This window comes from Mirounga angustirostris, unplaced genomic scaffold (genome assembly GCF_029215605.1).
Source record: "Mirounga angustirostris isolate CCGP_5_RB_7025 unplaced genomic scaffold, mMirAng1.0.hap1 SCAF_9, whole genome shotgun sequence".
Classification (NCBI taxonomy): Eukaryota; Metazoa; Chordata; class Mammalia; order Carnivora; family Phocidae; genus Mirounga; species Mirounga angustirostris.
In genome coordinates, this window is record NW_026991717.1 from 80,642,956 (window position 1) to 80,657,136 (window position 14,181).

General features: G+C 43.1%; 1 protein-coding gene across 4 annotated transcripts in view; it reads left to right on the forward strand.

The window, feature by feature from the left end:
• NUBPL (NUBP iron-sulfur cluster assembly factor, mitochondrial) overlaps positions 1 to 14,181 on the forward strand; it is a 283,831-nt gene that overhangs the window by 232,503 nt on the left and 37,147 nt on the right. Inside the window, exon 14 of one of the 4 annotated variants that reach the window (XM_064570932.1) lies at positions 13,888 to 14,008. The exons of the other annotated variants lie outside the window; for them this stretch is intronic. The gene's annotated coding sequence lies outside the window, so the exon portion shown is untranslated. The remainder of the gene's footprint in view (positions 1 to 13,887; positions 14,009 to 14,181) is intronic. 4 annotated transcript variants of the gene reach the window in all.

Here is a 14,181-nt window from a genome sequence, read left to right on the forward strand (position 1 = left end):
GCTGCTGTTCTCCAATTGGTCCTCCATATTTTCCAGTGATATCTGTTGACTATAGTGTGGTTTTCCTGTTCTTGATCCATAAGTGAGAAGTCCCATTGCTTCCTTCTTCCTCCTACATAGATAGGCTACTATGCAGGTATTGTGAGGGTTGGGTTGTTTCCACCCACTTATATTGGGATTCATGGGGATACCTTGTCATCTAGTCTTGATATAAGTATTGTCCAGGTTTTTGGTTTTGCTCTCTTATTCATTAAAAAATATTTATTTATTTATTTATTTGAGAGGGGGTGGGGGAGAGGTAGGTGAGGGGAGGGGAGAGAGAGAAAGAGAATTATAAGCAGACTCCCCACAGAGCATGGAACTCAAATTCCATGACCCTGAGATCATGACCTGAGCCGAAATCAAGACTCAGGTGCTTAACCAACTTAGCCACCAGGTGCCTCTGTCTTACTCTATGTTAATGTGGGAATTTGGAGAGATTGAAAAACAGTGCTTGCCACACTCTCAGTTTCCCAGAATCTTCCCCTACCAAGGAACCCTTGATAAATGTTCCCCCAGTCTTCCTTCTCACCTAGAGAAGGGAAAACTATTTTAGTCTCCCTGGTAAAAACATGGAAAAATTTTTGATGGAGAACTCTCTCTTCTCCTCAGCGTACTCAAGCCCTTTTACCCCTCTTTGCCCTCCCTGGGCAAGTTTTAGCAGGATGGAGAGGAAAACAGGTATGCTTTAGAGTTTGACAGTATGACAGGATTCTTGGAACATTTTTGCAACTTGCCCTCCACAGACTGAATTGAAAGGTCAGTGACAGCAGAATGTTTCAGAGATGAAAGCTATTTTGTCCCAAGTGGAGTTTAAGTGATTCATTCTTAAATAGGAGGAAATCACTCCAAGTAACAGATTTTCTGGGGCTACTAATCCACTTCCAGGTGGAGGCAGGCACCACTAGGAGAAATCAGCAGTGTGACCTCAGAAACATTTTTGATGCTTGTATTCACACGGTGAAAACTGGGGAGCTGTAGGATTTTAACCCTGTAATACAGACCAGTTTTGGTGGTTTTCCTCCTCACTGTGGCTTCTGGAGGAAGGCAGCATATGACTGAAGGAGGTACTCCCTCCTCCCTGCCTGGCAGTCCCTGTGCCCTCCGTGGGTCAGTGAGGGTCCGTCAGCTCTGCAGTTTTTCTGGCTCTGCAGCCTCTGCGGTTTTTCTGTGCAGGTGCTGGCTCTCCTTGGACATCCAAGTACGGTCCTGCTTGGGGCTGTCTGACAGCTAGGGCTCCCTCTGAGTTTCCAACCAGGCAGAAGGCCCCGTTTGAGTGGCATTTCTTTTATAAGCCGGGAGCCAACGAACAATCAGCCCTTCCACCAGGCCAGCATTCAGTGTGTGGCTGGAAAGTGTCTCTTGGTGACCTTTATTTGCATTGGCCTGCAGATAATAGTATGTTTCCTTAGTGAGGAGGAGAAGGGAGGAGGTAAAGGGCATATGTGAAGCCTAAGTATTAGCTCTGAGGACTTAAGTATAGGATGTGCGGCCAGCTCTGGCAACCCCAGTTCTGCTGCCCTTTACGAAGGAGACAATGACTGTATCATTAACCACCCCGGTCGAGCACCACCAGAGGGACACTCACAAGTTCAAAGACATTAGAGTTCAAACTGCCCCTGTCCTTCTGAGGTCCCTCAAGCAGGAGGCCGCACCTGGTAGCTGCCAAAGGGATACAACTTGGCTATATAGGAGAGGTCGCCAGCTGGCAGCCTGCAGATGAGTTTGGTTTGGACTTCAGAGAGTTAAAGAAAATGTTTTTAATTAGTTGCCAACATTTAAATATCAGGAGACTTCATGTTTTAAAAAAGAAGAAAAAAAAGTCAGTGTCTGGCTTCTCTTGAGAAGCCAGGGACGTGGCAACTAGTGGCTGGCACTGAGTGGCAAACTGCTCCCTAACGGAGGGGCCTGTGTGCTCCCCGTGGCCATGGCCATGGCCCCTCTCGCCCCCTGCCATCATTTTTGCTCTTTCTCCTGGGTTATTCCCATCAGCATAAAAACCTAATGTAATTTCTCCTTTCTTTTCTAAAAAAATTTTTAATTTTAATTCTAATTTAATTTAATTTTTTTTAAGATTTTATTTATTTGACAGAGAGAGACGGAGTGAGAGAGGGAACACAAGCAGGGGGAGTGGAAGAGGGAGAAGTAGGCTTCCCGTGGAGCAGAGAGACCAATGCGGGGCTTGATCCCAGGGCCCTGGGATCATGACCTGAGCCAAAGGCAGATGCTTAATGACTGAGCCACCCAGGCGCCCTAAAAATTTTTTAATTTTTAAATTTTTTTAAGATTTTACTTATTTGAGAAAGAGCACAAGCAGGGACGGGGCAGAAGGAGAAGCAAACTCCCTGCTGAGCAGGGAGCCCGATGTGGGACCCGATCCCAGGACCCTGAGGTACTGACTGAGCCACCCGGGTGCTCTGTTTCTCCTTTCTTAAAAATAATCGACCTTCGATCTACCAGACCACTCTGAGCACCCATGAAACCAGCCTGAGATGTAAGAAGATCTGGATCTCTACAAACAGAATATCGCAGGCAGTTGGTTTTGAGGTATGAAGTGGGGAGCCATGATTCGGCAGGCAGAAATTGGAGGATAAACGGCAGGGGGAGGGTGCCTGGACGTGGGGATCCTACACCACCGGTGAGTGACAGCCTCGCGCGCTGTGGACGGGGCACAGACTCGCAGACTGGTAGCGTCGGGAAAGGACTTTAGGGCAGCCCCCGGGGTGGAAAACCAGAGCCGCGGGGTCACGCACACGCGAACTGCAGCCCCCTGGACAGAAACCCGGAACAGCGGAGTCGTGCACGCGCGCGATCGGGGAGCAGCTGGCGGTTTTAGAAGCACAAAGGGCAGAGACGTGTCCTGACCTGGAGGCAGGACTGGGGGCGCTGCGGAGGGGCGCACAACCCAGGACGCTGCAGTTTATAGCAGCATGGACAGAAACGGAGACGCTGTGGCCTGGAGAGCTCACTGAAGAACAGACTGCGGTCTCTCTGCTCTGAGGCAGAGAGTTGGAAACGGTCTCTTCTGCTCTGACTCGCGGAAGAGACACGGAAAGTCGCCAGGGAAAGGCGCCAGAGAACAAAAGCCCCAAAGACTGATTCCCACTGAGCCCATCCCCCACCACAGGGGCGCAGGGCAACTCCGCCCAAACAGGGTTGCCTTGGTAACAGCGTGGCAGGCCCCTCCCTCAGAAGACAGGCTGGGAAAACAAGAGGCCAGCAACCCTAAGGTCCCAAGAAAACAGGTGCATCTTGCTTGGGTTCTGGTCAATAATTTGGACTCTATACATTCCCTCAAACACCCATCAACAGAATGACTAGGAGGAGGAGCCCCCAAAATAGAAAAGACTCAGAGATTATGACTTATGCTGCAGATTTACAAATGGATGCAGATATAACCAAGATGTCAGAGATGGAATTCAGGCTAGCAATTGTGAAGACAATGGCTAGAATGGAGAAATCAATTAATGGCAACATAGAGTATCTAAGGGCAGAAATAAAAGGTGATTGGCAGAACTTAAAAATGCTATCAATGAGATCCAATCCAATCTAGATAATCTAACAGCTAGGGTAACTGAGACAGAAGAGAGAATAAGCGACCTGGAAGACAATATAATAGATAAAAAGGGAAAAGAGGAGGCCAGGGAAAAACAACTCAGAATCCATGAAAATAGAATCAGAGAAATAAGTGACACCATGAGGCGTTCCAATGTCAGAATAATTGGAATCCCGGAGGGAGTGGAGAAAGAGAGAGGACTAGAAGATGTATTTGAGCAAATCATAGCTGAGAACTTCCCTAATCTGGGGAATGAAACAAACATTCAAGTCCTAGAGGCAGAGAGGACCCCTCCTAAGATCAAGGAAAACAGGCCAACACCCCGGCATGTAATAGTAAAACTTGCAAATCTTAGAACCAAGGAAACCATCTTAAGGGCAGTTAGGGGGAAGAGAGTCCTTACGTACAGAGGGAGGAACATCAGAATAACGTCAGACCTATCCACAGAGACCTGGCAAGCCAGAAAGGCCTGGCAAGACATATTCAGGGTACTAAATGAGAAGAACATGCAGCCAAGAATACTTTATCTGGCAAGGCTTTCATTTAGAATGGATGGAGAGATGCAGAGCTTCCACGACCGGCAAAAGTTGAAAGAATATGTGACCACTAAGCCGGCCCTGCAAGAAATATTAAGGGGGGTTCTATAAAAGGAGAAAGACCCCAAGAGTGATCTACAACAGAAATTTACAGGGACAATCTATAAAAACAATGTCTTCACAGGCAACATGATGACAATTAATTCATATCTTTCAATAATCACTCTCAACGTGAATGGCCTAAATGCTCCCATAAAATGGCACAGGGTTGCAGATTGGATAAAAAGACAGGACCCATCCATATGCTGTCTACAAGAAACTCATTTTGAACCTAAAGATACATCCAGACTGAAAGTGAAGGGATGGAGATCCATCTTCCATGCCAGTGGACCTCAAAAGAAAGCTGGGGTAGCACATCGGTCCAAAACCTATGGGATACTGCAAAGGCGGTCCTAAGGGGGAAATACATAGCCATCCAAGCCTCACTCAAAAAAATAGAAAAATCCCGAATTCACCGACTAACTGTACACCTTAAAGAACTAGAGAAAAAGCAACAAATGATGCCTAAGCCACTCATTAGAAGAGAAATAATTAAAATTAGAGCAGAAATCAATGAATTAGAAACCAGAAACACAGTAGATCAGATCAATGAAACTAGAAGTTGGTTCTTTGAAAGAATTAATAAGATTGATAAACCACTGGCCAGACTTATCCAAAAGAAGAGAGAAAGGACCCAAATTAATAAAATTATGAATGAAAGGGGAGAGATCACGACTAACACCAAGGAAATAGAAACAATTATTAGAAATTATTATCAACAACTATATGCCAATAAACTGAGCAATCTGGATGAAATGGAGGCCTTCCTGGAAACTGATAAGCTGCCAAGACTGAAACAGGAAGAAATTGACAACCTGAATAGGCCAATAACCAGTAACGAGATTGAAGCAGTGATCAAAAACCTCCCAAAAAATAAGAGTCCAGGGCCTGATGGATTCCCTGGGGAATTCTACCAAACATTCAAAGAAGAAATAATACCTATTCTACTGAAGCTGTTTTCAAAAAATAGAAACAGAAGGAAAACTTCCAAACTCATTCTATGAGGCCAGCATTACCTTAATCCCCAAACCAGGCAAAGACCCCATCAAAAAGGAGAATTTCAGACCGATATGCCTGATAAATATGGATTCCAAAATCCTCAACAAAATCCTAGCTAATAGGATCCAACAATACATTAAAAAGATCATCCACCACGACCAAGTGGGATTTATCTCCAGGATGCAAGGGTGGTTCAACATTCGCAAATCAATCGATGTGATAGAACACGTTAATAAGAGGAGGGAGAAGAACCATATGGTCCTCTCAATTGATGCAAAAATAGCATTTGACAAAATACAACATCCTTTCCTGATTAAAACTCTCCAGAGTATAGGGATAGAAGGAACATTCCTGAAGCTCATAAAATCCATCTATGAAAAACCCACAGCGAATATCATCCTCAATGGAGAAAAGCTGAGAGCCTTTCCCTTAAGATCAGGAACACGTCAAGGGTGCCCACTCTCACCACTGTTGTTCAACATAGTGCTAGAAGTCCTAGCAACAGCAATCAGACAACAAACAGAAATAAAAGGTATTCAAATTGGCAAAGAAGTCAAACTCTCTTTTCGCAGACGACATGATACTTTATGTGGAAAACCCAAAAGACTCCACCCACAAATTACTAGAACTCATCCAGCAATTCAGTAATGTGGCAGGATACAAAAATCAATGCACAGAAATCAGTTGCTTTCTTATACACTAACAATACAACTGTAGAAAGAGAAATTAAAGAAACGATTCCATTTACAATAGCACCAAAAACCATAAGATACCTCGGAATAAACCTAACCAAAGAGGTAAAGGATCTATACTCTAGGAACTACAAAACACTCAGGAAAGAAATTGAAAAAGACACAAAAAGATGGAAAAATATTCCATGCTCATGGATCAGAAGAATAAACATTGTTCAAATGTCTATGCTACCCAGAGCAATCTATACCTTCAATGCCATCCCGATCAAAATTCCAATGACATTTTTCAAAGTGCTGGAACAAGCAATCCTAAAATTTGTATGGAATCAGAAAAGACCCCGAATCACCAAGGAGATGTTGAAAAAGAAAAACAAAGCTGGGGGCATCACGTTGCCCGATTTCAAGCTATATTACAAAGCCATGATCACCAAGACAGCATGGTACTGGCACAAAAACAGACATACAGATCAATGGAACAGAATAGAGAACCCAGATATGGACCCTCAACTCTATGGTCAAATAATCTTTGACAAAGCAGGAAAAAACATGCAATGGAAAAAAGACAGTCTCTTCAATAAATGGTGCTGGGAAAATTGGACAGCCACATGCAGAAGAATGAAACTCGACCATTCTCTAACACCATTCACAAAGATAAACTCAAAGTGGATGAAAGACCTCAATGTGAGGCAGGAATCCATCAAAATCCTAGAGGAGAACATAGGCAGTAACCTCTTTGACATCGGCCACAGCAACTTCTTTCAAGATACATCTCCAAAAGCTACTGAAACAAAAGCAAAAATGAACTTTTGGGACTTCATCAAGATAAAAAGCTTCTGCACAGCAAAGGAAACAGTCAACAAAACAAAGAGGCAGCCCACAGAATGGGAGAAGATATTTGCAAATGACACTACAGATAAAGGGCTGGTATCCAAAATCTATAAAGAACTTCTCAAACTCAACACCCAAAAAACAAATAATCAAGTCAAAAAGTGGGCAGAAGAGATGAACAGACACTTCTCTGAAGAAGACATACAAATGGCTAACAGACACATGAAAAAATGTTCATCATCATTAGCCATCAGGGCAATCCAAATCAAAACCACACTGAGATACCACCTTACACCAGTTAGAATGGCCAAAATGGACAGGGAAAGAAACAACAAATGTTGGAGAGGTTGTGGAGAAAGGGGAACCAACCTTCTTACACTGTTGGTGGGAATGCAAGTTGGTACAGCCACTTTGGAAAACAGTGTGGAGGTGCCTCAAAAATTTAAAAATAGAGCTACCCTATGACCCAGCAATTGCACTCCTGGGTATTTACCCCAAAGACACAGATGTAGTGAAAAGAAGGGCCATAGGCACCCCAATGTTCATAGCAGCAATGTCCGCAATAGCCAAACTGTGCAAAGGGCAGAGATGCCCTTCAACAGATGAATGGATAAAGAAGATGTGGTCCATATATACAATGGAATATTACTCAGCCATCAGAAAGGATGAATACCCAACTTTTACCTCAACATGGATGGGACTGGAGGAGATTATGCTAAGTGAAATAAGTCAAGCAGAGAAAGTCAATTATCATATGGTTTCACTTATTTGTGGAACATAAGGAATAACATGGAGGACACTATGAGAAGGAAGGGAAAAATGGGCGGGGGGAATTGGAGGGAGAGATGAACCATGAGAGACTATGGACCTGAGAAACAAACAGGGTTTTAGAGGGGAGGGGGGAGGGGGGATTGGTTAGCCCGGTGATGGGTATTAAGGAGGGCACGTACTGCATGGAGCACGGGGTGTTATACGAAAACAATGGATCGTGGATCACTACATCAAAAACTAATGATGTATTGTATGGTGACTAACATAACATAATAAAATTAAAAAAAAAAAAATCGACCTTCTCTTGCCTCTACGTTCCCTGTGAGTGCTCTCTCCCATTTCTTTCCCCTCTTTGCAGCCGAAACTCCTCACAAGAGTTGCTCACACTCACAATCTCCACCCTCCCGCTCCCATTCTCTCCCACATGTTCAGGCTCTGGCCCTGCAGGCCCCACTGCAACACAGAGAGGTCCCCAGTGATGCCAGCCAGGGCTCATGTTTCCTCCAAGTCGACCCATGGGCTGCCTGTGACTCTGGCACTTGGTCCCTCCTTGCCCTCCATGCTCCTTCTTTGCTCACCTGCCCTCCAGTTTCTATCACTCTTGAGCTTTCCTTTCTGTCTACCCTCTTCGCTTGAAGAGGCTTAGATCTCTGCCCATGGTCCTTGTGTTTCCCCATACCCCTTTATGACCACCATTAGTCTTACCGCTTTAAAACACACCTGGGGCTCCTGGGTGGCTCAGTTGTTAAGCGTCTGCCTTTGGCTCAGGTCATGATCCCAGGGTCCTGGGATCGAGCCCCGCATCGGGCTCCCTGCTCAGTGGGAAGCCTGCTTCTCCCTCTCCCTCTGCCTGCTGCTCCCCCTGCTTGTGCTCTCTGTCAAATAAATAAAATCTTAAAAAAAAAAAGATATTATAAAAAGCAGCTATGTGCTGGGTCCCAAGTGTGTATTTCCAGGTCAGGCCTCGGCCTGAACCAGTCACAGATGCAGCTGCCTACCTGACACCTCATCTTGATGTCTAATAGGTGTCTCATAGTGGCACATGCAAGCCAAACTCTTGGTCTTTCCCCCTTTGCCAGCTATCTTCCATGTGTCTCCATGTACATTCTTCACCTTCCCTCTTCTCTCCCTACTCACTACTCTGGAAGACTGACTTGTATGGGCTATTCCACAGTCGGACTTCGGGTTGGGCTCTACCAAAGTAAATCCCAGCGGGAAATCAAGAGGTCGAGGAGAGTGAGGTCCAGGTGTTTATTTCTTGGACTCTTTCCCCACAGGGTCACACAGGGCTGGCTGCCTCCTTCTATCAAAAGTAAGTCAACACAGACATTTCCACATGATTCTATCCTTTCTGGGTTCCGTAACTGGCCTCCCAGGCCTAGGGCTGCTCACTGCCCCACTGTTTAGTAGACTTGGAGTTTTTGTTCTATCACTTGTGGTTTCCCTACACCCTGCCCACACCTTTATAAATAGTCCTTTCATTAAATGCTCCATGAATTATTCTAATGTGATTGTGCCATCTGTTTCCTGCTGGGACCCTGATTGTACCTCATACTGTTGCCCTTTTTATTTGAAGAGAATGTTTTTGCGAATGACCATTCTTTGTGTGAAGACAGTTAGAAAGGCAGATGTGTGTCCATCATTTTAATGTTACACTTTGATAGAAGCCTGAGGGGAAAGCAGAGCTACATAGTCATTTCAGTAAATATCTGTGACTAGACCTTCACCCAAGAGGATAGATAACAATTTGGAAGTAAATGCAAATGAGATAGGAGAGCATTTACCTTAGGTAACAACTCTGCTGCACGTGCCAAACCAGTTGAGCGGACTCACGTGGTTCACTCCAGCTGTGGGAATATAAAATTACATATTTTATATAGAGACCTTCCAAGAAGGATGCAAACTGTATTCCTATGTATTTTCAACCATTTTATCAAGATACACGTAGTGGAGAAATATTGCATCTCCTCGATCTGAAGAGTGGGCATTGATTTAGCTGCCAGAGACAGAGGAAGCTGGAATCATTATTAATTTATCTGCAGACACTGGCCCAAGCCATTCAATAAACAGGAGGTCCTGCAAGGATTATGTTTCATTGATGCTATTGTTTACTCTTATGTTAATGTTATCTATATGCTCAGCAAAAACCCAATTAAGCAAGATCCTTGCTTGTTAATGCTTCATGTTCTTTTTGCATCTGGCTGAGTATAAAAGGAGGAAATATAGTAGCTCATCCACTGGTGATAGTTGGGACAACAGGAGAAGAGGAGACGTCCCTTCACATGTAAATTGTAAGAAAGGCAGAGATTTTATCTTGAATCTTCCACTTCCTGTCTCTTTTCCCCCTCTCAGAACTCCTTTTACCTCGAACTTTCACAATTTAGATACAGCCTAATCTTTCCTTTCTGCAAATAAAGCAATCTGATAAATGTATTCCTATGAGACCTTCAGGGAAAGATCTGTGGGCTTTTCCAGAACCACAAGAAAAAAAAAAATAGGAAAGATAAAACAAATCACGATGAAATAAGTATCAGTTATTCTATCATTTTGAGGGTCAAATATTATTTCTAAAGGTCCAAATAAAGAAAATAAAAGCAGAAATGGCAAATAATCATAGGCAAAGATTTTATATACAAGGAGATATATTTCACATAGATTATTCTGATAGAAGCAACAAAAATATGCTACATGAAAGGAATGGTTAAATAAAGTGTGATCTATCCATACAATAGTTAAATAACTTTTTATACACCCATAAGCACCCATCAAACATCATCTTTTCAAGTATATTTGAACACATAGGGGACTGTTCCAGATAAAATATTAGGTGGAAAAAGCAGCTATGTGTTTAGTATTATCCCTGTTTGGATTATAAATATGTATGTGTATTACATGTATGCATATCTGTATTAATAGATAAAGAATTGGGAATACATATGCTAAAATGCTAGCAGTGATTATCTCTGGATGATAGGATTATAGATGATCAATAGTTTGTTCTTTAGAAGTTCTGTATTATTTACACTATTTTTGCATTAAACATATAAACATGTTTATTTTATAATTAAAGGTGGGAAAGTTACTCTTTAAAAGAGAGGACTTTGATTTACAGAAAGGAATGGTGGAATTTCAGGTAGCAGGGAATGGGCATTTTAATGTGTGCGAGAGCCTTCTATTACATCAAACATAACAGCAGTAATTAACAACAGGCTTCACAGAATAATAGTAATGAATCTTTCTTGTGTACTTAGTTTTTGCCAGGCACTGTGCATTAGGGTACTTTGTATTCATTGCTTCTCTTCTAATCCTCTTAACAACACTATGGAAGGTAGGTGCTAGAATTATCCTGAAGAGGCAAGTGGAGTTTAGAGAAATTAAGAAGTTAAGTATATTGATTAGGGTAAAGCAAACCGCTGTAACATAAACCTGAAATCTCATTGGATTAACAAAAGGGAAGCTGATTCCTTAATCACCCAAAGGTTATTTCTTAATCATGTAAAATTCCATTGGCAGCACCGGTGGAGGGTGGGGTGGAGTGTCTACTCCAGGCACGGAGGGAGGCCCTGCTGTCTTCCACACATGGCTTCCAAGGTTGCCCTGGACATTCATACCAGGCCAGCAGCCAGGGTAATTTGAGATAATGGAGGACTCCGTGGTTTTTGTGGGCCAGAATTTCCACCCACGTTCCCGTGGCCAGAACTCAGTCTCACGGTTACTCTTAACAGCAAAGGAGGCTAAGAGATAGAGCCTAGTCATATCTCCAGGAGGAAAGAGGGAAGGATTTGGAGAATGGTTCACTAGCTTCTGCCCTGTGGGGTAACTTACTGGAGATCACACACCAAGTAAGTGACAGGGCAGGATTTGAATACAGTCAGCCCCATTCCAAAGCTGACATGGTAACCACGGAGCTAGACACATTCACACCACAGAGGACTGAAAGTTTCAAAGCTGACTCCCTTAAGCGCTGGCTTATAGAGCAGCAGAGTTGTTGTCTTTAGAAATGAGATACTCAATCTTTTATTTTTACTTACTTTTGAAAAGGAGGTTTTACTTTGGTTTTTAAAAGTTAGATTCAAAATGAAAGGAGAAGTTGAAGTATGGCCGAGACTAAATACCTATGAGCAGGATAAACATCCAGGAATTACAGATAGAATGAACTGAGGTCTATGAAGAAATGCTTTCAGTGGCAATAAGGTAGATCTTAAAAGAGTAGTACAAGAAGAATAGCATGTTATAAACTGATGGCAAAGGAAAGAAAAATTGCTTAATGCATATTCTCTCAAGAATAGTCTTCAAATAAGAAAAAGCAGAACAGGGGCACCTGGGTGGCTCAGTTGGTTAAGCGTCTGCCTTCGGCTCGGGTCATGATCCTGGGGTCCTGGGATCGAGCCCCTCATTGGGCTCCCTGCTCAGCAGGGAGTCTGCTTCTCCCTCTACCCCTCCCTTCTGCTCATGATCTCTCTCATGCTCTCTCTCTCTCAAATAAATAAATTAAAAAAAAAAAAAGAAAAAGCAGAACAAACATAATTAAGAGGGAACTGGAACGGAGGTACAGAATAACCATGAGGCAGGTATGAGCGGTGGGACCAAAAATGGCAGTGGGGGCAGAGGGCAGCCGATACACGTTGTATTGAAGTTCTGTCTGTTGAAGAATCTATTAGGGTAAAAGTCAAAATATACCTGATACAAGGAAAGGAGGAGGAGGAGTGGGGAGTCAAGGCAGGATGTCAGTTTTTATGTAAAAAGAAATAGAGGTTTGAATATTATTTAATGTTACAGTGGTCATTAATAGAAAAACTAAAAAAAGAAATTAAAGCATTGAGGAGAGAGGAATAGGTTAGTATAAACAAAATCCTCTTTCATATCAGGGAGTCAATAAAAACTACTTTGTTTGATAAGTTAAGAAATAGAAATATTTCTTAATTTTATCCAATAAATTATCCAGCGGAGATAACCTCCAAAATAATAAAAATAAAAATATTAAGAGTTTAGGGTAGTGTCCCTGGGGGGTGGAGAAGGAGGCAGTAGATTGTAAGGTCTACCTTACTATTTGACTTGTTCATATATTTTCTTCATGGAAAGTAAAATTCAGTGCAACTCTCTAGATTCCTGTGCTTTGTCATGCATAATATTTTCCCAGAAAGCCTACTAGAGTATAGTTTTCAGACCCTTCCTCCAGCAGCCGTAGGAGGTAGCTATAATTTTTATCTGCATTTCGTAATTGTTATAATTTAGCAGGGTGTTCTGATACAAGCGATGGAACCATGTCTGTAGGCTGTGAGAAATTATGTCCAGTGCTTCTGCCAAAATCATAGGTATGAGAGCTGAACCAGCCTTCTCTGCTTTCCCTCTCACCACGCTTCTGAAATGTGGTATGCAAATCTGGCTGCTCCCTTTTTTCAGTTGGAAGTGTCTTCAGGGAAAGATCTGAGAAGCTGTGCCCACAGATGAGCCTGAGAAGATGGCCTCTCCTTGGTGACTTCCCTTGGTCCACGGCCAGTGCCTTCTGTTTCTAAGCCCAGAACCAGTGTTGTCTGTGCCCTGAGAGAGTCACACCACTGCATATGACAACAAAGTCACATTAGTCATTTATAATGAGGTGACTGCCACTTGGACTACACACTCTGATTGGCTGATCAGCACACTGTCCTCTGATGGAGAAACCATTTAGAGAACCAAAATAAATCTAGAAAGTTGCTTTATAGATGGGGAATCAGTTTATTAGATGAATAGGATGTTTAACAGACATAACTCCACTTACCCGTCACCCATCTCCACAGCATGTATATAGCTAAGAGACTAGCACTTCCCAGCCCTAGCTACACCTTACGTTCACAGACAGAGCTTTTCATAAGTACTAGCATAAGCTTCATCCCAGAGCAGCGAATTGGAATCTTTGAAGGTGGGGCCCAGGCATGGATAATTTCGTTAATCTCCCTAGAAGATTGTAATGTACTGCTAGAGTTGAGAAACAGGGCATCCCCAACAGGTTGTCTGAAACCTCTCTTTCTTCTGACCCACACGGCAGACAAACTAACATGTGCCTTGGGGATATGCCTGTGGCACCACTTTGGTGACTTCATATGGTCCATGACTGACTAATTCCTTAATACGTCCAGAAACTCAATATTGTCTACAATACAAGTAAAACTTTGCTTTACGTGTGTTAATTCATTTAATCATCATAGCAACTCTGAGGTAGATACCGTTATCTACATTTCATAGACGTGGAAACTGAGGAAATAGGGAGGTTAAGTAACTTGCCCAAGGTACACAGATGTTAGATGGGAGAGCTGGGATGTGAACCCAGGTGACCTGGCTCACAGTCTGGACTCACCCATTCTGTTATATTCCTTTACAATCACAGACTTCTCCCTGTTCCTCATTTGGCTGATGACCTTGATTCTTAACTTCACTGAGAAAACCAAAGCAGTCAGAGAAGGTCTTCCACCGGCTTCCACAACCACACCGACCAGCCTGCTGCATCTGTGAGCGTCCCTTCCATTTGTGCACCAGACCCCATCTCCTCTTGCCAGCTCAGGGACATGGTTCCAGCACGAAAGCCACCTCTGTCCTCTTCCTCAATTATTTCCTTAGTTGGTTCTTTCTCACTAGCTGGTCACATATTTCAGTGTTACATATGCCATAATACCTTTCATGG